The sequence below is a fragment of the Mustelus asterias genome, chromosome 18 (assembly GCF_964213995.1).
Source record: "Mustelus asterias chromosome 18, sMusAst1.hap1.1, whole genome shotgun sequence".
NCBI lineage: Eukaryota > Metazoa > Chordata > Chondrichthyes > Carcharhiniformes > Triakidae > Mustelus > Mustelus asterias.
This window is the reverse complement of record NC_135818.1, coordinates 86,407,136-86,435,098: the sequence shown is the minus strand read 5'-3', so window position 1 is coordinate 86,435,098 and position 27,963 is coordinate 86,407,136. Positions and strand designations below refer to the sequence as shown.

General features: G+C 43.3%; 2 pseudogenes; one reads left to right on the top strand and one right to left on the bottom strand.

Annotated features, from left to right (window-relative positions):
• Positions 1-13: 13 nt before the first annotated feature.
• On the bottom strand, positions 14-13,605 carry LOC144506782 (dynamin-like GTPase OPA1, mitochondrial pseudogene; annotated as a pseudogene).
• Positions 13,606-13,607: 2 nt separating this feature from the next.
• On the top strand, positions 13,608-15,986 carry LOC144506862 (dynamin-like GTPase OPA1, mitochondrial; annotated as a pseudogene).
• The last annotated feature ends 11,977 nt before the right edge of the window (positions 15,987-27,963 follow it).

Sequence of the window (27,963 nt, the reverse complement as noted above, 5' to 3'; positions counted from 1 at the left end):
CTTTCTACTTCGGTCATTTCTCATTGGTCTCTGGCAGCCAAACCGTATACCACCTTATATTTTCTATGGGAAGAGTTTCTTCAGTCAAGTGATTGCAGCTAAGAAAAGAAACACATTTATTGAGGTCTTTTTTGTTAGTGTAAAAGAAAGTATTTTCTTCTCAGCCAAATATTCACCATCACTTCAAGTTCCTCTCAAAGTAACAACTAATCCCACCTTGGACATAGGTTATCTATTCTGTCACTGTGAATAGGCCAAAATCATGGAACTTCCTCTCAAGCAACATTGTGGGAGCAGCTTCATCACACGCATTGTAGTGGTTCAAGAAAGCAACATAGCACTACTTTCTCAAGGTTAACTAGGGCTGGACAATAAAGGCCAGCCTTGTCAACAATGCCTTCATCCTGAATTTTATTTATAATTTTTAAAAAATCAGTAAAGGGTTCTAGATTAGTGGACCATGAAAGAAGGAAAATTGCTAAGTTCTTTACAACCTATGAATGAATCTTGAAGTGCAGGTACTATTTTGAGGGAAATCTTTAACTCACTTGTTGATCAGAAGTCTTTCTCAGCCTTGAATATATTCAATGATTGAACTTCCTTTGTTATCTATGGAGAGAATTCCAAAGACTATTGACCCTCTAGTGGAAGAATTCCTTCTCATTGCCTTCTCAGACCGCAAAAAACTACAAAGGGTCGTGAACAAAACCCAGTCCATTACGCAAACTAGTCTCCCATCCATTGACTCTGTCTGCACTTCCCACTGCCTTGGAAAAGTGGCCAGCATAATTAAGGACTCCCCACACTCCGGACATACTCTCTTCCACCTTCTTCCATCGGGAAAAAGATACAAAAGTCTCTGAGGGCATGTACCAGCTTCTTCCCCGCTGTCATCAGACCTTTGAATGGATCTACCTCGTATCAAGTTGATCATTCTCTACACCCTAGCTATGACTGCAACACTGCATCCTTTCCTCTCTATGTATGGTATGCTTTGTCTGTATAGCACGCAAGAAACAATATTTTTCACTGTATACTAATACGTGACAATAATAAATCAAATCAAATCTCGTATACGAGACCCCATGTTTTTAAACTGTGCCCCCTGTTTCTAAATTTCCCCTATGAGAAGAAATATCCTTCCACCATCTACCCACTCAGAATTTAATGTTTCAATAAGGCCATCTTCATTCTCCTAAACTTCAATGAGTATTGGCCCAATCTGTCTGCCTTTCCTCATAAAACAATCCCTTCACCCCTGGAATCAGCCTGGTGTACCTTCTCTGAATTGGTTTCAATGCAAGTATATCCCTCCTTCAGTGAGGGAAAATCTGTACACAGTACTCTTAGTACAGTTTTGCCAATGCCCTATACTGGCATGACTTTCTTACTTTTAATCCCCTTTGCCATAAAGGCCAGCATTCCATTTGCCTTCCTAATTACTTGCTGTACTTACATGCTAACCTTTTTTGTTTAATGTATAAAGATAACCAAATGTCTTCTGTACAGCAGGATTCTGCAGTCTCCCTCTATTTAAATAATCAGCTTTTCTATTCTTCCTGCCATGGTGGACAACATCACATTTTCTCACATTATACTCCATCCACCAATTTTTGCCCACTCACATCCCTTTACAGATTCTTTGTATCGTCCTCACAACTTGATTTCCTATCTATCTTTATATCATCAGCAAATTTTGCTAGAATAAAGTTTGTTCCTTTCCCCAAGTCATTAATATAGATCTTAAATAGTTGAGGCCCTAGTGGAGCTCCACCAGTTACAGTTTGCCATTCTGAAAATAACCCATTTATCTCAACTCTCTGTTTCCTGTTAGTCAGCCAATCTCCATGCTAATATCACCAAGAATTCCTGTCTTGTGCAGTAACTTTTACCTGCCAGCTTATTGAAAGCCTTTTAAAAATCCAAATACACTACATCTACTATTTCCCCTTTATTCGCCCTGCTCCTCAAAGGAATACTTCCCCAGATTTTAAAGTTAGCAGTCGATTAACTTGTTCCAAAACTGAACAATCTCTTTCAAGGGTCAATGAGACATTATACTGAATCTTAATCTGCTCTCATCAGTGGATGTACAAAATCTCATAGAATCACAATTCAAAGAAGAGCAGGGGAATTCTCTGTTATCCGAGCCAATATTTATCCCTTAACAGCACTAAAGTAGAAGATCTGGTCATTTATCTCACTTTTAATGGGTGGAATCTTTCTGTGTGCACTCTAGCTGCTCTCTTTGCCATGTAACAATGATAATTGTACTTTATTAGCCGCAAAGTACTTTCGAACAGGTTGTGAAAGTAGCTGAATAAATGCAAGATTCTATTTTCTTTCTAGTGAGACAGCCTGTGTCACTTACTGTCCAAGTTCACACATGAAGAATTGCCGTGCCCACTAACAGCTATGGAATCAGACTCCAAGGAGGAGAATAGTGAGAGGAGCAGGAAGTGCCTCAGTGAGTTTTCACATAATCGGCTGAGTACATATTCCCTGGTTGATATTCCAATGCAGTAGTTAATGCTGCATTGTCAGAGCCGTCATCCATTGGATAAAATGTTAAACACTGAGTAGTAAACCACAGGTGTCCAATCAAGCTTTCCACTGGTAGCAGAAGCAGATTAAAAGAGAAAAGGTTTGCATCTCTATATCACTTTTCACAACCTAAGGACATCCCATTGCATTTACAGACAATGAAGTACTTCTGAAGTGCGGTCACTGTTGCAATGTGGGGAAGTACAGAGCCAATTTGCACAGCAAGATCCACAATTTGCACAAACAACAATGAGATAATGACCTGATAACCTGTCTTTAAGTGATATTAATTGACAAATAAAATATTGGCTATTAGGGAGAAATCCTCCTGCTCGTCTTCCAACAGTGCTCTAGGATCCTTCACGTCCACCTGCGAGTAAAGGCAAGGTCTTAGTTTTAACATGTCTCTAAAAGATCATGAGCAGAATTTCCTCAAATAAATTCTAAATGGTAGGTTTTCTCTCCAGTATTTTCAGTGAGGTAAGTAATCGGAATTTACAGCACTCTGTGCAAAAAAGGAGCCATAATGTGATTCTCGCCATGAGGGGGGATGTGGAGTCTCAGCTCACATGAGAAGCTGGCTGCTGAGCTCTAGGTGCGCCATTGCAGAGGCACCCCCCCATGGACATCGCATCCCTCCCCCCAAGACACCCCCCAAACGCCACCTTAGTCATCAACCCTCCCCCCACACCCTGACACCCCAATCACCGCCCTGGCTAATTGATCGCATGGTAAGATCATGTCCCATGCTTCCAAATTACAGTGCTTCGTCAATACTGCCCCCCTACCCCCACCCCCAGTAGTGTTGCACTCTCTCAGTTCTGTGCCTCCATTGGTGCAATGCTCCTTCAGGACTGCACCCCCACCACACACACAGAGTCTCTGTGGGTGGACGTTCGGAGTGGGAAGGGGGCGATCACTTTGCTGGGAGTTTTCTATAGGCCGCCCAATAGTAACAGGGAGGTGGAGGAGCAGATAGGGAAACAGATCCTGGAGAGTTGCAATAATAGCAGAGTTGTTGTGATGGGAGACTTTAATTTCCCAAACATAGATTGGAATATCCCTCGGGCAAGGGGATTGGATGGGGGGGCGGGGGGGGGGGGGGAGTTCGTTAGGTGTGTTCAGGAGGGTTTCCTGACACAGCATGTGGACAGGCCTACGAGAGGAGAGGCTGTACTTGATCTGATACTAACCAATGAACCTGGACAGGTGTCAGATCTCTCAGTGGGAGAGCATCTTGGGGATAGCGATCATAACTCTATCTCTTTTATGCTTGCATTGGAAAAAGAGAGGATCAGGCAAGTTAGGAAAGCGTTTATATGGAGTAAGGGGAAATATGAAGACATAAGGCAGCAAATTAGAGGAGTAAATTGGAAGGAGGTATTCTCGGGGAAATGTACTGAAGAGAGGTGACAGTTTTTCAAGGAATGTCTGTCTACAGTTCTACAGGACAACGTTCCGAGCAGACAGGGAGGAGTTGGTAGGTTAAAGGAACCGTGGTGCACGAAAGCTGTGCAGGACCTAGTCGGGAAGAAAAGGATTGCGTACAAAAGGTTCAGAAAGCATGGCGAAGATAGGGATCTAGATGAGTATACGGCTTGTAGGAAGGGACTAAAGAAGGAAATTAGGAGAGCCAGAAGGGATCACGAGAAGGCATTGGCAGGTAGGATTAAGGAAAACCCTAAGGCGTTCTATAAATATGTGAAGAGTAAAAGGATGAGACGTGAAGGAATAGGGCCTATAAAAGGTGAAGGCGGGAAAATCTGTACGGAACCAGTAGAAATGGCAGAGGTGCTCAATGAGTATTTTGCCTCGGTTTTCACAGAGGAGAAGGACATGGGTGGATGTACTGCGGGCTTGCGGTGGACTGAAAAGATTGAGTATGTGGACTTTAACAAAGAGGTTGTGCTGGAATCTTTGAATGGCATCAAGATAGATAAGTCGCCGGGTCCAGATGGGATGCACCCCAGGTTACTGTGGGAGGCGAGGGAAGAGATTGCAGAGCCTCTGGCGATGATCTTTGCATCGTCGATGGAGACGGGAGAGGTGCCGGAGGATTGGAGAATTGCGGATGTGGTTCCTATTTTCAAGAAGGGGAATAGGGATAGCCCAGGAAATTACCGACCGGTGAGTCTAACCTCAGTGGTTGGTAAGCTGGTGGAGAAGATCCTGAGGGACAAGATTTATGAGCATTTAGAGAGGTTTAGTATGCTCAAGAATACTCAGCATGGCTTTGTCAAAGGCAGATCGTGCCTTACGAGCCTGGTGGAGTTCTTCGAAAATGTGACTAAACACATTGACGAAGGGAAAGCGGTAGATGTGGTTTATATGGATTTTAGCAAGGCGTTCGATAAGGTCCCCCATGCAAGGCTTCTAGAAAAAGTGAGAGGGCATGGGATCCAAGGTGCTGCTGCCCTGTGGATCCAGAACTGGCTTGCCCAAAGGAGGCAGAGAGTGGGTATAGATGGGTCTTTTTCTAAATGGAGGTCGGTCACCAGTGGTGTGCCCCAGGGATCTGTTCTGGGACCCTTGCTGTTTGTCATTTTCATAAATGACCTGGATGAGGAAGTGGAGGGATGGGTTAGTAAGTTTGCCGACGACACGAAGGTTGGTGGGGTTGTGGATAGTCTGGAGGGATGTCAGAAGTTACAGAGGGACATAGATAGGATGCAAGACTGGGCGGAGAAGTGGCAGATGGACTTCAACCCAGATAAATGCGTAGTGGTCCATTTTGGTAGGTCAAATGGGATGAAGGAGTACAATATAAAGGGAAAGACTCTTAGTACTGTAGAGGATCAGAAGAACCTTGGGGTCCGGGTCTATAGGGCTCTAAAATCGGCCCCGCAGGTGGAGGAGGTGGTTAAGAAGGCATATGGTGCGCTGGCCTTTATCAATCGAGGGATTGAGTTTAGGAGTCCGGGGATAATGATGCAGCTATATAAGACCCTCGTCAGACGCCACTTGGAGTACTGTGCTCAGTTCTGGTCGCCTCATTACAGAAAAGATGTGGAAAAGATTGAAAGGGTGCAGAGGAGATTTACAAGGATGTTGCCTGGATTGAGTGGCATGCCTTATGAGGATAGGCTGAGGGAGTTCGGTCTTTTCTCCTTGGAAAGAGGTAGGATGAGAGGAGACCTGATAGAAGTATATAAGATGTTGAGAGGCATAGATCGGGTGGATTCTCGGAGGCTTTTTCCCAGGGTGGAAATGGCTGCTACGAGAGGACACAGGTTTAAGGTGCTGGGGGGGTAGGTACAGGGGAAATGTTCGGGAGAAGTTTTTCACCCAGAGGGTGGTGGGCGAGTGGAATCGGCTGCCGGCAGTGGTGGTGGAGGCAAACTCAATAGGGTCTTTTAAGAGACTCCTGGATGAGTACATGGGACTTAAGAGGATGGAGGATGATAGGTAGGCCTAAAAGGTAGGGATATGTTCGGCACAACTTGTGGGGCCGAAGGGCCTGTTTTTGTGCTGCAGTTTTTCTATGTTTCTATGTTTCTACACCCCCTCCCCCCACCCCACCCAACTGTTTTGGCAATGTACCTATTCTTAGTACTGTATTACTGCTACTGAATGCTTTAAAACCTGACATGTTACTTACCTGTGGACATAATGCTGTCTCTCAGTCAATGGTCACCAGATGCTTGTTTAGAGGTAGTTTGACATTCTCACACAAGCAGGCACTTTGAATAAAACTCCTTATTGTGTGACAGCATGAATAGAAGCAATGGATTTTGGGTAGGATGGATGATGTCATGAGAATGTAACTTTGTGAGGTCATGTGGGAGGGTTCTGTAAAATGGGGATTCCAGAGGAGCCTTCAAACGAGCATTCAGTTAAAGTTAGCGATAGGATAACAAAAGATACATGCTTGTTAAACTATCTCTTTATGACCTCCACACCTCACTCCTCACATCACCACACCTCACTCCTAGAGACTCCGAACTCCTCAACCAGTGTTTGCACTAGGCCCCTTTTATCCCACCCTTGAATGGGAAAAGATCAAACTTGTTAGTCCTGCCTGTGTTGCCCATGCAATGAGCTTAAAGTCACATACGCAACATGGTCAATTGGGGTCTCAATCCCCTCAGCTATCTCCATTATTGTCAATGGGTGAGCTGCCAATCAATGGCTTCACCTGCCAACCAAAGTATCGGGCAAGTGCTTGATGACATTGGGATGCACGCCCAATGTCATCACGTGTAATTTTTTGCTCTTCCGGGTCGGGCACGCATCCACCCGGTAAACATGCAATTCTACCATACGTTCTTGGTCCAGCTAAGTTTCTGAACCACTGAAGTTATTTTTAATCCGAACAAACAGTAATTTTTAGTTAAATGCGACATGGAATCAAAACTACAATAACACTCCCTCAATCACTCACCAAACTCCCAAATGCTCACTCTGCAAAGTTGCGTTCAGTCAAGGTGGTGGTGCAGGGTAAGGGAGATCAATCAGTGATTCCCCATGACTCTCGTGGGGGTTATCAGACCCCTCTCCCTCCAGGTCCGAGGGCTCCCCCTCCCTCCCATGACAAAGGGGCCTACTCCATCTCTTTGCTCGTGGCCTCATCTCCAACACTTGTAGGGTCTGGTCAGGTAGTGTATAACAGGTCGGTGAACGCTTCTATCATGCAGAGCGCCGAAGAGTCAGTGCAGGAGGCTCAACCTCAGTGGCGACCTCGGACTGGGTTTCCGCTGCCGCTGTCTCCACACCTGAGCCAGAATCATCAGCATCCTGAGGACTGGCTCTTGAGTTTTTAGTGGGCAGAATGTCCCGTCCGCAGACAGGTGTGAAAAATGCTAATGGTGGCATGCCCATAGAATCCATTACCTCCGTGGAGGGCACCCTGTGAAGGAGGTGATTGATGTGTTTTTTGAAGGTCTACCCCTGGTTTGCACTTTATTTGACACTGTTTTTTTGAGAATAACTCCCGGAATCCACAGAGAGCTGTCTCCAAAGTTTCTCACGTGGACTTTATCTCCCAGCCTGAAGCCTCTATCTGGTCTCTGACTATCATGGCCCCTGTTCTGGGCTTCTTGTTTTAACACAACTTTGCTCCAGGGCAAATCCGGGGCTGCTGGGTAGGTTAAACTTTTTATGATGCTGACCTTTAAGGCACCACAAGCAGTCAGAAAGATGGCCTTTTCCTGGTCATCCCCTTTTATCCCGCTGGCCTGAAAGAAATTTGCATCCTTCTTAAATAAGGTATATGTAAATGCTGTACTCAGTACTCTAGATGTGTCACAGTACTGCTCTGTACACTAAGCATAACTTTCCTTATTCTTGTATTCAATTCCTCTTGCTACAAATTACATTTTATTAGCTTTCCTAATTATTTGTTATAACTGTATACTAGCCTTTTGTGATTCATGCATTAGGACACTCAGATCCCTCTGCACCTCAGAGTTCTGCATCTCTCACCATTTAGGCAATAAGTTTCATTTTTACTGTTCCTGCCAAAATGGACAAATTCACATTTTTCCATTTCGATTCGTGCCAAAATGTTACCCCCATACCATAAACGTTCATTTTCCACAGTAACCTTTGATGTGGCATTTTTTCATATGTGTTTTGGAAATCTAAGTACAGTACATCCTTTATCCACAGCACATGTTATTTCCTCAAAGAACAACAATAGGCTGGTTAAGCATAATTTCCCTTTCACCAGACTATATTGCCTCTCCCTGATTACCTTGGAATTATTCAAATGCCCTGCTATAACTTCTTTAATGATAGCTTCTAATTTTCCTGATGACAGATGTTAAGTGAACTGGCCTATGGTTTCCCCATTTCCTTTTTGGATAATGGAGTTAAATTTGCTATCTTCCTATCTAATGGAAGTGCTAACAGCCACCATTTTGTTCCTGAGGAAAACAATGTGTTTTGTCTGGTAGCACAGGAATTGTCTGTGAGGCTGCAATTACCTCATTAATGACCTCATATGACCCCATGTTTACAGCTTTTTGGATCACTTTGTTATATTTCGAACCTCAGAGTTCAAATTGCTGATTTAACACCAACTAGAAAGAACTTCAGCAGCTTGGGGGTGTGGGGTTGGCCTTGACGAGATGTTCGTCTTCATCGATGACATGTTGAAGGCCCCAAAGGAGATGTCATAGTTTCTCCGCTCCGGGGAAGTTTCATCCCACCATCAGACTCATCACGGATTACTCTCCAGAATTGGTTGCATTCTTGGACACACACATCTCCACCAAGGATGGTCACTCAGCACTTCACTCTACCGCAAGCCCACGGATAATCTCACGGTACTCCACTTCTCCAGCTTCCACCCTAAACACTTTAAAGAAGCCATCCCTATGGACAAGGCTTCCGTATACACAGGGTCTGCTTAGACGAGGAAGAACGCAACAGACATCTACAGATGCTGAAAGACACCCTCATAAGAATGGGATATGACTCATCGATTGACAGTTCTGACACGCCACAATAAAAAACTGCACCGTCCTCCTCAGAAGGCAAACACGGGACATGACCGACAGAGTACCCTTTGTCGTCCTGTACTTCCCCGGAGTGGGCAAACTACGACATCTTCTTCAGAGCCTTCAACATGTCATCGATCGAGACGGACATCTCACCAAAGTCATCCCCATACCCCACTACTTGTCTTCAAACAACTGCGTAAGCTCAAGCAGACCATTGTTCACAGCAAACTACCAAGCCTTCAGGAGAACAGCGATCACCACACCACACAACTGTGCCATGGCAACTTCTGCAAGGTGTGCCGGATCATTGACATGGATATGTCATTTTATAAACTTCTATTAAGTCTCCCCTCATTGACATGGATATGTCAATGAGGGGAGACTTAATAGAGGTTTATAAAATGATGAAGGGGATAGATAGAGTGAACGTTCAAAAACTATTTCCTCGGGTGGATGGAGCTATTACAAGGGGGATATCTATAGGGTTCATGGTGGGAGATATAGGAAGGATATCAGTGGTAGGTTCTTTACGCAGAGAGTGGTTGGGGTGTGGAATGGACTGCCTGCAGTGATAGTGGAGTCAGACACTTTAGGAACATTTAAGCGGTTATTGGATAGGCACATGGAGCACACCAGGATGATAGGGAGTGGGATAGCTTGATCTTGGTTTCAGATAAAGCTCGGCACAACATCGTGGGCTGAACGGCCTGTTCTGTGCTGTACTGTTCTATGTTCTATGTTCTATGATATCACCATCACACGTGAGAACACCATCCACCAGGTACACAGTACATTTCATGCAACTCGGCCAACGTTGTCTACCTGATAAGCTGCAGGAAATGATGTCCCGAGGCATGGTACATTGGCGAGACCATGCAGACGCTACGACAACAGATGAACGGACATGGAACAACAATCACCAGGCAGGAGTGTTCCCTTCCTGTCGGGGAACACTTCTGCAGTCAAGGGCATTCAGCCTCTGATCTTCAGGTAAGATTCCGATTCTCCAAGACAGCCTTCAAGACACACAACAACGCAGAATTGCCGAGCAGAACCTGATAGCCAAGTTCCGCATGCATGAGGACAGCCTCAACCGGGAACTTGGGTTCATGTCACACTACATGTAATCCCCACTATTTGGCCTGGGCTTGCAAAATCTTACTAACTGTCCTGGCTCGAGACAATTCACACCTCTTTAACCTGTGATTATCCCTCTCTCCACTTGCACTGTCTGTACCTATAAAGACTTGATTATCTGAAAAGACTCACCTTCCAACCATTATTTTGCAATTGTCTCTTTGTCTTTTTGTTTTTTGTGAAACCTACCTCTCCATTCACGTGATGACGGAACAGCGCTCTGAAAACTCATGACTCCAAATAAACCTGTTGGACTTTAACCTGGTGTTGTGAACTTCTTACTTGGAGCATTAGGTTTAATACATTTCTGCTCTGTATTGCTTTTTTCTCTCTTTAATCCTATCTTTCTTTCCTTCTCTTTATTTCTCTCTCCATATCTGATTTGACTCTGAATTGACTCTATTTCATCCTAATTCTCCATTGTTCCTCTTTCTAGTTCACAAATCTTTAATTTCACTGTTTAAAGAGGCAGAGTATTGGTTGACAAGGCCCAATATGCCACATTGCCCTCACCATGGCATTATCCATATGCAGAAAATTGCAGGGCAAATAATTTTGAGCTGAAGATTAAGGTGAAATTTCACCGAATTAAACATGTCACAATGCCCACTTCATCAAATACCAGGCCATTGTAAAGAGAACTGGGAGTGCTGTTTTTACTTATTCACTGTACAATTACACATACACATCATTTTCCTATCATAGTCAATCAAGGAAGGTGGAGGAGAATGTGAATGCAAATCTACAATGCTGATTATAGACAGTTCCTGAGCTAAGGCAGCAAACAAAAAGAATTTGTCTTCAGAGCAAAGATGGCTATGTCTACATTATAGACCCACACACCAAATTGTCAGCTTGACTCAGTCAGCAGATTGTATATTTAGCACCCAATTTAAATGGGAATTATAATATAGGAACAGAAGTAGATTATTCAGCCACTCAAGTTTGTACCCGATTCAAAATGCACATTTCACCCCCTTGCACATCATGAATCTATTTACCTTTGCTTTAAAAATATTCAAAGATCCTGCCTCCATTGTATTTTGAGGAACGGAGTTCCAAAAACGCATGACCCTCTGAGCGAAAAATGTTCTCCTCGTCTCTTTCCTTATTTTTAGACGGACACCCTTGTTCCAGATTCTCCCACAAGAGGAAACATCCTTTTCACCTCCACCCTGTCAAATCCCTTCAGGAAATTATATATTTCAATTAAATTGCCTCTTACTATTCTAAGCTCCAGTGGATACAAGCCCAGCCTGTCCAGTCTTTCCTCACAAGACAACCTGCTCCTTCCAGGTATTAGTTCAGTGAGCCTTCTCTGAACTGCTTCCAATGCATTTACATCCTTCCATAAATATGGAGACAAATACTGTACACAGTTCTTCGAATTTGATCTCACCAATGTCCTGTATAGCTGAAACATAACCTCCCTACTCTTATATTTAATTCTCCTTGCAATAAACAATAACATTCTATTTGCTTTCCTAATTACTTGCTGTACCTGCATATTAACCTTTTCCAATTCATGCACTAGGACAACCAAATCCATCAGCATCCCAGATCTCTGTAATCTCTCAACATTTATATAATATTGCTTCCTTCTTATTCTTCCTGCCAAAGTGGACAATTTCCCATTTTCCCATATTACACGCCACTTGCTCAATCTTTGACACTCATCTAATCTATCCATATATTTTTGTACCCTCCTTATATCCTCTTCACATCATTTACTACCTATCTATTTATTTTCCTACCTATCTATGTATTATTAGCAAATTTAGCAACCATCCTTTTGTTTCCTTCATCCAAATTATGTATGTAAATTGTCAAGAGTTGAGGCCCCACCACTGATCGTTGTGGCACGGCTACTTGTTACATTTTGCCAACCAGGAAATTACCCATTTTTGTCCACTTTATTTCTTGTTAGTTAGCCAATCTTCTATCCATGCCAATGTGTTACCTTTTACACCATGAGCTTTTATTTTCCACAATAATTTTTAAGGTGGCACCTTATAAAATGCCTTCTGAAAGTCTAAGTATAGCGCATCCTCTGATTTCCATTTATCCACAGTACATTATTTCTTCAAAGAATTCCAATAAATTGGTTAAACATGATTGCCCTTTCAAAAAAACCACATTGGGCCCGATTTTACCAAACCTTTGGTCCATTTTCGGGCTTTACTGACACCCCCCCCCCCCACCAGATCAGACCCCCCCCTTGGAGGCAGGCTCCCCCGGCAGACCCCCCCTCCCCCCCATGCCCACCCCTGGGAGGCAGGCCCCCCTCGGCAGAGCACACCCCCAACCTACCTCAATCGCTGGTCTCCCTCCACCATCCTTCCGTTAGCAAGATAGGTTGTATGTTCCTCAGTGATGTTTAGCAGCCGTTCCAGTTCGGTTTTGGTTTCACTTCGAACATGCCGTTCTGGAGACCGTGATTTCCAGTAGAACCACCTTTCTTGCCAACCTGGCCCCACCATATCACGAATTACAGATTCAGTATCTCGAAGACGGGTTTGCAAGGTTTCTTCCAGCAAATGGATAGCTGAATCCCACTGCTGTTTGTCAGATATGGAACGATCTTCTAAAGAATTGTGCTGGATAACTCGCAGACTGTCTTCAACCTGCTCATCCCATCTGTGACGTTTTATACTTTCATCTTTAACAGCATGTTTTAGTTTGTCAAAGATATCATCATGGTCCTTCCCTTTGTGCTCTGACATAAATCAAGCAAATTCATCCTCCAAGGTTCCCCAAGCAACCTCTACTGCTTTGTGAGGCAACTGTTTGTCAGTCCACTGCTTGAGTTTGATGCCCACTGTGGTATTGAATGTGCCTGAATTCACAGGCTGGGCAGCAGGAAGGTCAATATTCTCTATCACACGTGTAGAGACTCTTTCCCACAGTTTCCTTTGTAGAATCTCCTCCCAGTGTTTTGGAGTAACCTGACCTAAGCTGATCACTTCATCCAGAATTCCATTCTTCGCCTTCTCGTATAGTTCATTCCTGTCGAGTACCTCAGCCGAGGATAGTTATTCTTCCATTCAGTTTCAAGGTTGAAGCGAGTAGCTTTAAATGCATCAGCCTGTTGTTCCACAGACTCGCGCACCATCTTCCAGAAACAGTCTGAAACTGCTAGGCTCAAGTTCTTAGTTGTCACTTGATGTGCTTTCAGCATCCCTGTCTTCAACAATTTTGAATTCTGAAAGAACTCTCCTTCATAATCTTTTAGGGAGTCAATACCATCATTGATGTTGCCTCTACCGGTAACAACTGCATAGTAACCCAAAGCCTTCATTGGAAACAACTTGCCTTCCACAATCTGTTGAATCCGACTTGGACTGGCTAGGTTTTTCTCAGCTAGATCCATTTTGGTCAACACAAAGATGGTCCTTCTGCCTTGTTGGTCCATCTGGCTCACCATGTCAGTTACAATACTGCATTCAGCATCTACTGATCCGTCTTGGATACAAACGATACTGAATGGTACTGGTTGATCTTCCTGGTGTTATCAGTACTGTAACACCAGGAATGGCTGCCTTGGGGTCCGGGTCCATAGGACTCTTAAATCGGCCTCGCAGGTGGAGGATGCGGTCAAGAAGGCGTACGGCGTACTGGCCTTCATTAATCGAGGGATTGAGTTTAGGAGTCGGGAGATAATGCTGCAGCTTTATAGGACCCTGGTTAGACCCCACTTGGAGTACTGCGCGCAGTTCTGGTCACCTCATTACAGGAAAGATGTTGAAGCCATTGAAAGGGTGCAGAGGAGATTTACAAGGATGTTGCCTGGATTGGGGGGCATGCCTTATGAGGATAGGTTGAGGGAGCTTGGTCTCTTCTCCCTGGAGAGACGAAGGATGAGAGGTGACCTGATAGAGGTTTACAAGATGTTGAGAGGTCTGGATAGGGTAGACTCTCAGAGGCTATTTCCAAGGGCTGAAATGGTTGCTACGAGAGGACACAGGTTTAAGGTGCTGGGGGGTAGGTACAGAGGAGATGTCAGGGGTAAGTTTTTCACTCAGAGGGTGGTGGGTGAGTGGAATCGGCTGACGTCGGTGGTGGTGGAGGCAAACTCGTTGGGGTCTTTTAAGAGACTTCTGGATGAGTACATGGGATTTAATGGGATTGAGGGCTATAGATAGGCCTAGAGGTGGGGATGTGATCGGCGCAACTTGTGGGCCGAAGGGCCTGTTTGTGCTGTGGCTTTCTATGTTCTATGTTCTATGACACCAAGGATATAATTTTTAGCATAAACAAGGTTTACAATGCAGAACCCTAATGCCATTATCCAAGATGGTTCAGTAGATGCTGAATGCAGTATTGTAACTGACTTGGTGAGCCAGATGGACCAACAAGGCAGAAGGACCATCTTTGTGTTGACCAAAATGGATCTAGCTGAGAAAAACCTAGCCAGTCCAAGTCGGATTCAACAGATTGTGGAAGGCAAGTTGTTTCCAATGAAGGCTTTGGGTTACTTTGCAGTTGTTACCGGTAGAGGCAACATCAATGAAGGTATTGATTCCCTAAAAGATTATGGAGGAGAGTTCTTTCAGAATTCAAAATTGTTGAAGACAGGGATGCTGAAAGCACATCAAGTGACAACTAAGAACTTGAGCCTAGCAGTTTCAGACTGTTTCTGGAAGATGGTGCGCGAGTCTGTGGAACAACAGGCTGATGCATTTAAAGCTACTCGCTTCAACCTTGAAACTGAATGGAAGAATAACTATCCTTGGCTGAGGGAACTCGACAGGAATGAACTATACGAGAAGGCGAAGAATGGAATTCTGGATGAAGTGATCAGCTTAGGTCAGGTTACTCCAAAACACTGGGAGGAGATTCTACAAAGGAAACTGTGGGAAAGAGTCTACACGTGTGATAGAGAATATTGACCTTCCTGCTGCCCAGTCTGTGAATTCAGGCACATTCAATACCACAGTGGACATCAAACTCAAGCAGTGGACTGACAGACAGTTGCCTCACAAAGCAGTAGAGGTTGCTTGGGGAACCTTGGAGGATGAATTTGCTCGATTTATGTCAGAGCACAAAGGGAAGGACCATGATGATATCTTTGACAAACTAAAACATGCTGTTAAAGATGAAAATATAAAACATCACAGATGGGATGAGCAGGCTGAAGACAGTCTGCGAGTCATCCAGCACAATGCTTTAGAAGATTGTTCCATATCTGACAAACAGCAGTGGGATTCAGCTATTCATTTGCTGGAAGAAACCTTGCAAACCCGTCTTCGAGATACTGAGTCTGTAATTCGTGATATGGTGGGGCCAGATTGGCAAGAAAGGTGGTTCTACTGGAAATCATGGTCTCCAGAACAGTATGTTCGAAATGAAACCAAAACCGAACTGGAATGGCTGCTAAAAATCACTGAGGAACATACAGCTTATCTTGCTAACGATTAAATTACAACAGTTCGTAAAAACCTGGAGGCCAAAAATGTAGATGTGGACACCATTCTGATTAAAGATACTTGGCACCAAGTTTACCGAAAACACTTCCTAATGGAATCGCTGAACCATTGTAATCTTTGCAGAAGAGGTTTCCACTCTTACCAAAGGCATTTTGTAGATTCTGAGCTTGAATGCAGTAACATCATTCTGCTCTGGCGCATTCAGCGAATTCTAGCAATTACAGCAAACACACTCTGACAACAGCTAACAAATACTGAAGTGAGACGCCTCGAAAAGAGTGTGAAAGAAGTGTTGGAGGATTTTGCTGATGACAATGCTAAAAAAATTCAACTGTTGACAGGAAGGCGAGTTCAACTAGCAGAGGACCTCAAAAGGGCTCGTAAGATTCAAGAGAAGTTAGAAGTATTCATTGAAGCTCTTCATCAAGAAAAATAACACAGTCTCTCGTCACACACTGCCATACATCCCTCCCATCCTCCCACCCCCCCCCAAAGGATGGTCTGTCACACCACCTCTCCTCCACCCACCCCCCCACCCCCACAGGATGATCCATCACGCCCCCTCTCCTCCTCCCCCCCCCCCCCCCCCTCAGATGATCTGTGTCAGAGAGCCGCTCTCTCTGCTTTTTTCTCCCCGCCCGGGCGCGCTGCTTCAGATTTTTTTCCGAACTGCACATGCTGTTCAGGGCTCTGATCGGTCCGGCAGTGCTAAGCCCCGCCCACTGTGCGGTTCGGACTGGAGCCGGCAAAACGCGTATGGGTGCGCTGGAAAGAGGATTCCAGGCTCGGATCCTATTTGACGCCCAGATTTGGCACTTAGACTCAAAATGGTAAAATCAGGCCCATTGACTCTGTCTGATTACCTTAAATGTATATGTGTCCTGTTATACCATCTTTAATAATAGCTTCTAACATTTTACCGATGACAAATGTTAAGCTAACTGGTCTATAGTATCCTGCTTTCTGTTTCCCTCCTTTTTGCACACAAGGAATTATATTCACTATTTTCCAATCCAATGGAACTTTCCCCAAATCTAGTGAATTTGGAAAATCAAAACCAATGTTGGACTGTTCTTTTAAGACCTAGAATGAAATCCATCGGAACCCAGGGACTTGTCAAACCGCAGTTCCAATAATTTGCTAAATACTACATCCCCGATGATTATAATTTTTTTGACTTCCTCCCTCCCTTCCAATTTATGATTTTCAGCTATTTCTGGGATGTTACTTATGTCCTCTGTAGTGAAGACTGATGCAAAATACTTGTTCAATTCATCTGTCATCTATTTATTTTCCATTATTAATTCCCCAGACTCACTTTCTCTTGGAACAACGCTCACTTTGTTAACTCTCTCCTATTTTACATATTTGTAGAAACTCTATTGGTTTTTATATTTCTACCTCTTTCTCTCATACTCTAATTTTTCCCTTATTAATCTGTTAGTCATTTTTTGCCATTTTTAATATTCTATCCTATTTTCTGTCCTGTCACCCACTTTTGCACAATTATATGTTTTTCTATGAGTTTGATACTCTTCTTTGGCAATCACTTGCTAGCAAGTATGATTGTCCACAGTCCTAAGAAACTCCATGTCATTGGACATGAGTTCTACGTGTCCTTGTGTTGCTGATGAGCTCCATCCTAGAGCCAAATCTTCAACTGCACATTTTGCAGGTGTTTCCAGGAGGGGGTTTGGTCCTTGCACTCTAGATTGCTGGTATTCCTTTATCAGGCTCCTTTTCTGGGCCTCCTCTTGCCATTGGGTGTTCTCGAAGAATTGTCTCCCTTCAATCAGGGGATTCCTCCACGTAGGTCTCTTCTGAGCAAAAGTCTTCTAGAGGTTGACATCTATGTTGCATTTTTTGAGGTAAGCCTTCAGAGTGTCTTTGAAGCATTTTCTTTGTCCTCCTTTTGTTCCAGAGCCTTCCTTGAGCTCAGCAAAGATTTGCTTTGGCAATTGGGACTCTGACATTCTAAGCACATGGCCAGCCATGCGGAGTTAGTTTCAGATGATCATGGCCTCCATGCTGGTGCTCTTGGCTCCTTCAGGGACTCTGATACTGCATATATTTCTGCTCACTGCACACAGGGAAAATAAGATCACATTAGTGAAGAGTCAGAGGAGATTTATGAGGATGTTGCCAGGAATAGATTATTTTAGCGATGAGGAAAGATTGGATAGGTTGATGTTGTTTTCCTTGGAACAGATGAGGCTGGTAGGAAGTTTAATTTATGGGTATAAAATTCCAGGAGTAATAGATTTAAAATATTTGGCAGAAGGATTTGAGGGGGTTGAGGAGAAATTATTTTCATTCTGAGAGTGGTAGTGGTCTCGAGCTCACTACCTGAAAGAATGATAGAGATAAAGGTGCTTTCATATGCTGTCACATGCCAAGAGCTGCAAGTAGGATTAGGCTGGTTAGCTCTTTCTCAGCTTGCACAGCCATGTGCCGAATAGCTTCCTTCTGCGCTGTAAATGTTTTGCGTTTCCATGCCTGGTAGCGGAGTCCCAAATCATAAAAATTCTGCACCAAGGAGTAAAAGTTTCTATATGAACTGGACCAAATGCTGTAGCTGCTCTTCTGGCATGGTTAAATCAATAAACTAATAATGGTCGATGCAGCCCAAACTGCCACTATGGAAGAATAGTGGACTGAAGAGACTTGTATCATTGCCTATCATTCACTTTCATATGTTAAATGAGCTTTGGACTCACTGGTTGAGAGTAATTCTAATAAGGAAAAAGAGCAAACAGTTCTATTTGTATTTAACTAAAACCCTACCTCTGAATGATTTGGACTTTCCAATTGCCCTGAAACAAACTCATTCTGCCTTATATCAAGCAAATTCTATGTTGAGCCTATGTGGAGAAGAACTGAATTCCCTATAGACAGAATTTTACGATGCCCGGGTGGGGATGCGCCCAACCCGGAAGCGCATGAAATCACCACGGCATGCAGACACTCAATGATCTCTGCCAGATCTTCCCACACATCCCCCTAGACATTCAGCATTTGCCACTTGACTGACAACTCCAGAGGCTCATCATCTGATTTGGACTCAGCATGGTCCTGGTCTCCAGCAGAGTTCTAACTACCAATGCCCTGGGCACTCCCTTGCTTCACCAATTGAGCCGATGCACTATTACTTACCGAGGTGCCAGTATCTGCACTGCTGCTTGGTCCTGAGAGGGTGCTCTGCAGGTGCATCTGCCATCGATGTCTGCTAGTTTCAATGGAGGATCATCAGCCTCCAGGCTGGCTCTGGTGGATGGTTCTGAGGGATGAAAGCAATTGCTCACTACTATTAGACATATCACACAGAGTCAATATTCACGATGTGTGGCCTGGTGCAAGTTATCAATGGCATCACAGTGGTTTAGTGATCAGTGCATCACTAAAGTTCTGAGGAGGGATGTGTTGTGGGAAATGTACCACTGAGTCAGGCTTGAAGGTTTCAAGAATACAGTTTTATTTTAACGAAGCTTCATGGAGACAAGGCACTAACAAGCAGCAAACCTTCTCTCAATGAGACAACAGGAGCGGTCCATCTTTATACCCTTTACACAATAGATGGACCGGACATCTAGCCATTATCACATTGTTGTAATCAAGGAGGTGATCGATCGTTAACACATCGTTATAGACAAATATAGACAGATACAGACATAAGCATGTTAACATCGCATTGTTTCATAGGAATGGTTCATTTTCCCTATCAATGACTTTAGTTTTGGTCTATTCATACAGTAATTTACAGTAATTGGTTTTCCTGCATTTATGTATTCCCGATCCCACCTGTAGCTAATCTCTTTACCCAACCCTATTGTCCTTATCCTAAAGAGTGCCTCAAGCCCTGGCTGGCTTCCTGCAGGATCTGATTCCTGCATGTTTAACTTTAAATAGCTGTCTGTCCTTTATGTTTTAATCTCAAGTGGTTGTCTGTACTAAAAGTCAGTGCCTATTTAATGTCTCTTTCCCAGGTGACTGTTTATGTGCCAGGCAGTCATTTTTTAAAGTGTACTCATCTGTATATTTTTCCCCACTTCAGATGAGATGCCCATACATTCTTTTCACTTTCTGTCTATCTCGCTTCAGCCCATTGGGCCCTTACTTTCCTCAAAGACACAAGCTTCTCTGCGGCCTGAGGACCTTCCTCCTTGCTTGCCCCAGCTTCTCTGCGGCCTGAGAACCTTCCTCCTTGCTTGCCCTCGGGCTCCAGGGCTCACTGCTCATGGCTGGTGATGATCGTCAAGTTAGCCACATCACCACCACTGTCAGCATTGTTATGGCTATGTTACTCCTGTAAGTTAGTTCAGAGTTCCATTCAATGCTCATCCTCCACCTCAAGCAACATCCATGCTGTCCCTGCCCTCTTTCAGTCCCATGAGGCATCTGAATGTTTCCAACCCCTTTGCACACCTGATCCTCCGATGAACCCAGGACTTCAGATCTACTCTCCAGCCGTAACACATATGTGCAGAAGTGTGTTCAGAGACTCCCAACATCCTAAGGCTTCTTCAACAGCACCTTTCAAATATATGACCCTTAATACCAGGACAAGGGCAGTAGATACATGGGGACATGATCACCTGCAGGTTTCCCTCCAAGCTACACACCATCTCTGACTTGGAAATATACCACTGTTCCTTCACTGTAACTAGGTCAAAATCTGTACCCTGTTTTGACCTTGTCTCACTGAACTCTGGCTTCTACGTGAGTGATTTCAAATTCTGCTTTAGAAAAGACACACTTTCGAAACTTCTTTTAAACAAGACTTCCCCTCCAAGACATCCATCAAGGATTTGCTTACAGATTTTACACTACCCACCTTCATAATTTCTTTGCCTTCATAGTTGTTTTAACTATTGATTCCCAGACCATATCAAAATGGCATCAAACTTCTTGATTTAACTCTAAAGTCTGCTTTTCCACTTTAAATCTGGTTACTGTAGCAGTCTCTTTAACTCAGTCTTCTCAGCTTTGCCTGTCTTTACTGAACAGTTCACTATTCCAGTACCATTAACCTCAGGCTACTTAGAAACTTCTCCTCACTTTTCTTAACTAGCTGTGCTTTATCTCTGCATTTGCTTTCTTAACTATTGCTCCATGGTATGATTTTCTTCTAGCAAAGCGAAGAGAGATGTTCCCTCTCGAGCTTTCTAAACCAGTTACAAACAAATTTAGCTGCAACAAAGTTCAGAAAGCCTTTCTACCTTAAAAGGGCCCCCTGTTGCTCAGCAACAACTGCATACTTTTCCAACCTCATAGTTACTTTTCCAACCTCATATTTATTTCAAGCTGTAACCCTCTCTGTGCATAATAGAACCATAGTTTGAACTGAACCAACTCCCGCACATACAAACAACTTTGTCCAGCATGAATCTAACTACAGATTCCCTTGCACAGAAACACTAAATTCAACCCATTTAAAACTACACTTTATTTCTAATATTGCCAATACAAATATAAATCCCTTAAAACTACCTTTGTTTCCCAAACTCCCTACATCTCATAGAATCAGAGAATTTGATTCAATGAGAAAGGAACACTGGGGTATATCCAAATGATGATGGAATGTGACTTGGAAGAAAGTTATAGATGTTCTTATGATCTTACTGCTGTAATGATCCCTGCATGAATAGAGGGGCCATTCTTTACATGATGTGCTCAACCAACATGCTTGTTGTGTTGTTTCAGGTGGATATCAGAAAACTCATAGAACTGTTTGAAAAAGAGCAAGGAATTCTACCTGTGACCCAATTAATGTACCTCCTTTAACCAAAACACCAAAGAAAAGATGAACTCTTATTTGCTTCATTGCTTTTTGTGGGATCTTACCTTACATAGTATGGCTGCTGTATTTGATTTCATAATGATGCTCAGTATCCTTCATAATAATCCACTCTATGTGAAAACACTTTAGAATGTGTCTGGGAAATGTGACAAGGTACCTATAAAGGCATGCCTTGACTGATGTAATGAGTCCCATTGCCAATTCCTCAGTGATAAAGAACACACTGACTGTGAGTCATTATCTTATGTTTCACTGTTCCATGTGTTGGGGCCCTGGACCAGAATCCCAAATTACATTGCAAAGCTAAACTAGACATAACAATTTTTCTATTTTGCTATAAATGTGAGGAAAGGATGCCTCACTCCAGGAGTAATTCCGCTGACAAATCAGGGATTTTTCATAGTAAAACAAACTTTACTTAATAACACAATTTAAGTATAACTCTAACAAAACGAAGCAGTACAACTCTTAACAGTTGAAAATGAAAGAAAACAACTTTAATTTCTAACTTATCATTGTTTCAGTTCCAATAAGCAACATTCTCTTATAGAATTTAAATAGTTAGCAGCCATAAATATATTTGCTACAAGGGGTGTAGTCAGTCTTGAAGCTTACAGAGAGAGATTTTGAGTTTCAGAGCAGCTTTCAGACCTTTGTCTTTAAACAAATCCCAGCCAGAACTGAAAGTTGTTTTGTCTCTGCTACATACATAGTTCCTTCCATTAACTACATCCTCACATCACCTTGCATATCTAAACCCACTTTCCATTCCTTTAAGCAAACACCCCAGGGGACCTTTTCTTTTTGTAAACAAAAATTTATTAGCCTCCACCTTGTAGCTAAAATGAGTAATTATCCTACTCTCCCAGCATCTTCACTATATTCCTCCCAGACAAACCGACTACTTGTAGAAAAAAACAGAACGTTAAAACATTCCCCTTAAATATAAGGAAATATATATATATATATATTTAGCAACTATTATCATCACACATGCGCAGCACCAGCTAATTCTAAAGGATAACCCGGGTAATTATAGGCCGGTGAGCTTGACGTCCGTGGTGGGGAAGTTGTTGGAGAAGATTCTTAGAGATAGGATGTATGTGCATTTAGAAAGGAATAAACTCATTAACGATAGTCAGCATGGTTTTGTGAGAGGGAGGTCATGCCTCACTAACCTGGTGGAGTTCTTTGAAGAAGTGACTAGAATGGTTGATGAGGGAAGGGCCGTGGATGTCGTCTATATGGACTTTAGTAAAGCGTTTGACAAAGTCCCTCATGGTAGTCTGGTGCAAAAGGTTGGATCTCATGGGATAAAGGCTAGATGGGTGGAGAACTGGCTTGGTCACAGAAGACAGAGGGTGGTAGTGGAAGGGTCTTTTTCCAGCTGGAGGCCTGTGACTAGTGGTGTTCCGCAGGGCTCTGTATTGGGACCTCTGCTGTTTGTGATTTATATAAATGATCTGGAAGAAGGTGTAACTGGGGTGATCAGTAAGTTTGCGGACGACACAAAATTGGCAGGACTTGCAGATAGTGAGGAGCATTGTCAGAGGCTACAGAAGGATATAGATAGGCTGGAAATTTGGGTAAAGAAATGGCAGATGGAGTTCAATCCTGATCAATGCGAAGTGATGCATTTTGGTAGAACTAATGTAGGGAGGAGCTATACGATAAATGGCAGAACCATAAAGGGTGTAGGTACGCAGAGGGACCTGGGTGTGCAAGTCCACAGATCTTTGAAGGTGACGTCACAGGTGGAGAAGGTGGTGAAGAAGGCAAATGGCATGCTTGCCTTTATAGGACGGGGCATAGAGTATAAAAGTTGGGGTCTGATGTTGCAGATGTATAGAACGTTAGTTCGGCCGCATTTGGAATACTGCGTCCAGTTCTGGTCGCCACACTACCAGAAGGACGTGGAGGCTTTGGAGAGAGTACAGAGGAGGTTTACCAGGATGTTGCCTGGTATGGAGGGGCTTAGTTATGAGGAGAGATTGGGTAAACTGGGGTTGTTCTCCCTGGAAAGACGGAGGATGAGGGGAAACTTAATTGAGGTGTATAAAGTTATGAAAGGCATAGATAGGGTGAATGGTGGGAAGCTTTTCCCCAGGTCGGTGGTGACGTTCACGAGGGGTCATAGGTTCAAGGTGAAGGGGGGGAGGTTTAACACGGATATCAGAAGGACATATTTTACACAGAGGGTGGTGGGGGCCTGGAATGTGCTGCCAGACAAGGTGGTGGAGGCGGACACACTGGGAACGTTTTAAGACTTATCGAGATAGCCACATGAACGGAGTGGGAATGGAGGGATACAAAAGAATGGTCTAGTTTGGACCAGGGAGCGGCGCGGGCTTGGAGGGCCGAAGGGCCTATTCCTGTCCTGTATTGTTCTTTGTTCTTTGTTTGTTCGTGTTCTCTCACCTATGACTCGAAGTAGCTGTTAGTATGCAACAGCGACCATATTCTGGGTAACTGCTTTGTTCTTTGTTTGTTCTTTGGATGATCCATTCATATTTAAATTAATTTCCATTGCAGCAAATATGATTTGATTACATTTAACTGTGAGGAAAGTACAATGTTTCTTGTTATAGCGTTTCAGGCAGCAGAGAAAAGCTGCAGAATTGGAGAGAATAGAACTACAAATGGAAAATCAGGGAATATCAAGCTGTGTCCATCTGGAAAAGGACCATTGATACTTCGTGTCAGTCTATATTTTTTACTCAGGTATGAACATTTTCTCTTTATATTTCATATCTCTTTTGTTAACTGCCAATAGATAGCAAATCAGCAGTAGGAACCCGGGCTAATTTTACCCTCCCTCGCCCAGGATAATTTTGATTGTTCCTTTGCCGCTGCCCCAGCTGAGATAGAACATAGAACATAGAACAGTACAGCACAGAACAGGCCCTTCGGCCCACGATGTTGTGCCGAGCTTTATCTGAAACCAAGATCAAGCTATCCCACTCCCTATCATCCTGGTGTGCTCCATGTGCCTATCCAATAACCGCTTAAATGTTCCTAAAGTGTCTGACTCCACTATCACTGCAGGCAGTCCATTCCACACCCCAACTACTCTCTGCATAAAGAACCTACCTCTGATATCCTTCCTATATCTCCCACCATGAACCCTATAGTTATGCCCCCTTGTAATAGCTCCATCCACCCGAGGAAATAGTCTTTGAACTAAATTAATTCAACAGAAAGCACAAAGAAACTTCAACGCTAATAGTCCTTGTGATTTATCTACACAATAGCTAAACCAATAACACCCTCAGAAGGGCTCCTTCAAGATAATTTTGAAAGTTAATCAAGTTGAACATTAATTAGACAATAAGACTGGCATTGACATAGTGCTTTTCTTAACTACTGTATATCTCATAGTGCTTCAGAACATAATCACTGTTGCGATAGAGTCATAGAGATTTACAGCATGGAAACAGGCTCTTCGGTCCAACTTGTCCATGCCGCCTTTTTTTTAAACCCCTAAGCTAATCCCAATTGCCCGCATTTGGCCCATATCCCTCTATACCCATCTTATCCATGTAACTATCTAAATGCTTTTTAAAAGACAAAATTATACCTGCCTCTACTACTACCTCGAGCAGCTTGTTCCACTCACCACCCTCTGTGTGAAAAAATTGCCCCCTGGACACTTTTGTATCTCTTCCCTCTCACCATAAACCTATGCCCTCTAGTTTTAGACTCCCCTACCTTTGGGAAAGATATTGACTATCTAGCTTATCTGTGCCCCTCATTATTTTATAGACCTCTATAAGATCACCCCTCAACCTCCTATGCTCCAGAGAAAAAAGAACTAGTCTATCCAGCCTCTCCTTATAACTCAAACCATCAAGTCCCAGTAGCATCCTACTAAATCTTTTCTGCACTCTTTCTAGTTTAATAATATCCTTTCTATAATAGGGTGACCAGAACTGCACACAGCATTCCAAGTGTGGCCTTACCAATGTCTCGTACAACTTCAACAAGACGTCCCAACTCCTGTATTCAATGTTCTGACCGATGAAACCAAGCATGCCGAATGCCTTCTTCACCACTCTGTCCACCTGTGACTCCACTTTCAAGGAGCTATGAACCTGTACCCCTAGATCTCTTTGTTCTGTAACTCTCCCCAACGCTCTACCATTAACTGAGTAACGCCCTTCCATTAACTGAGTATGTAGGAACTATTGCGATGTAGGAAACAAGGCAGGTAATTTGCATACAGCAAGCTTGTATGAATGGCAATGTGATAGAACCATAGAACCATAGAAAATTACAGCTCAGAAACAGGCCTTTTTGGCCCTTCTTGTCTGTGCCGAACCATTTTATGCCTAGTCCCACTGACCTGCACTTGGACCATATCCCTCCACACCCCTCTCATCCATGAAACCATCCAAGTTTTTCTTAAATGTTAAAAGTGACCCCACATTTACCACTTTATCCGGCAGCTCATTCCACAATAGAATGATCATTCCACAATAGAGTGATCATGACCAAATTTTGATATGATAAGCAAAATACTGCAGATGCTAAAATCTGAAATGAAAACAGAGAATGCTGGAAAAACTCAACACGTCTAGCAGCATCTCTAGGGAAAGAAAACAGATTTAAAATTTAGAGTCTGTTTGACTCTTCATCAGAACTAAAAAAGAGTGAAAATGTGTTGGATATTTTACTGTAGATTTGCTTTGATTTGATTTATTATTGTCACATGTATTTGCAGTGAAAAGTATTGTTTCTTGCGTGCCATACAGACAAAACGTATCGTTCATAGAGAAAGAAACGAGAGAGTGCAGAATGTAGTGTTACAGATATAGCTAGGGTGTAGAGAAAGATCAACTTAATACAAGGTAAGTCCATTCAAAAGTCTGACAGCAGCAGGGAAGAAGCTGTTCTTGAGTCGGTTGGTACATGACCTGACTTTTGTGTCTTTTTCTCGACGGAAAAAGGTGGAAGGGAGAATGTCCGGGGTGCGTGGGGTCCTTAATTGTGCTGGCTGCTTTGCTGAGGCAGCGGGAAGTGTAGACAGAGTCAATGGGTAATGACAGTTCCACTCAGATGGACAATAGAAAAGGTGCATTGTAAGTGATAGTGTGGTCAACCATGTGAAATGCTGCAAACAGATCAAAGCAGATAAGGAGGAATAGTGCACAGAAATTTTCATTTGATTGGTTGACCTTTACATAATTTCAACATTGGCGCTATGGAAACATCTCTATGAGTTCATACTCAAAACTAATTAATTAAATCATCCCTGATTTTAAAAAGCTGCAAAGAAACATTTATGCTGACTGAAAAAGATTTTTCCTACTTTTTTCCAACATACATTTTAGAATTAGAAGGAAGGAGATTGAACATAGAACATAGAACATTACAGCGCAGAACAGGCCCTTCGGCCCACGATGTTGCACCGACCAGTTAAAAAAAAAAACTGTGACCCTCCAACCTAAACCAATTTCTTTTCGTCCATGAACCTATCTACGGATCTCTTAAACGCCCCCAAACTAGGCGCATTTACAACTGATGCTGGCAGGGCATTCCAATCCCTCACCACCCTCTGGGTAAAGAACCTACCCCTGACATCGGTTCTATAACTACCCCCCCTCAATTTAAAGCCATGCCCCCTCGTGCTGGATTTCTCCATCAGAGGAAAAAGGCTATCACTATCCACCCTATCTAAACCTCTAATCATCTTATATGTTTCAATAAGATCCCCTCTTAGCCGCCGCCTTTCCAGCGAAAACAATCCCAAATCCCTCAGCCTCTCCTCATAGGATCTCCCCTCCATACCAGGCAACATCCTGGTAAACCTCCTCTGCACCCTCTCCAAAGCCTCCACATCCTTCCTGTAATGTGGGGACCAGAACTGCACACAGTACTCCAAGTGCGGCCGCACCAGAGTTGTGTACAGTTGCAACATAACGCTACGACTCCTAAATTCAATCCCCCTACCAATAAACGCCAAGACACCATATGCCTTCTTAACAACCTTATCTACTTGATTCCCAACTTTCAGGGATCTATGCACACATACACCTAGATCCCTCTGCTCCTCCACACTATTCAAAGTCCTCCCGTTAGCCCTATACTCAACACATCTGTTATTCCTACCAAAGTGAATTACCTCACACTTCTCCGCATTAAAAACTACTTATGGGATTTGAACCCACAACCTTTGAATGACTAACATGCCATCATTTAGAAGTCCAACGCGCTATCCATTGCGCCACAGATCTACTTGAAGGACCTCAAGGTCTCAGGACATCCTAACGTGATTTACAGTTAATTAGGCACTTTTGAAGTGTAATAGCTGTTAGAATTTGGAAAAGTAGCAATGCAATTATGCATAGTGGGATCCCACAAACAGCAATGAGATGTCTGCTGATAATCTGTTTTAGTAATATTGGTTGAGGGATAAATATTGGCCAGGACCATTCAACAACAACAGCTTATATTTATATAGCATCTTTAACGAAAAGAAACATCCCAAGGTGCTTCACAGGAGCATTATAAAACAATGTATGACACCGACATATATATGGAGAAATTTGAACAGGTGACCAAAAGTTTAGTCAAAGAGGAAGGTTTAAAGAATAGGGCCCGAGGCTTAGGCAACTGA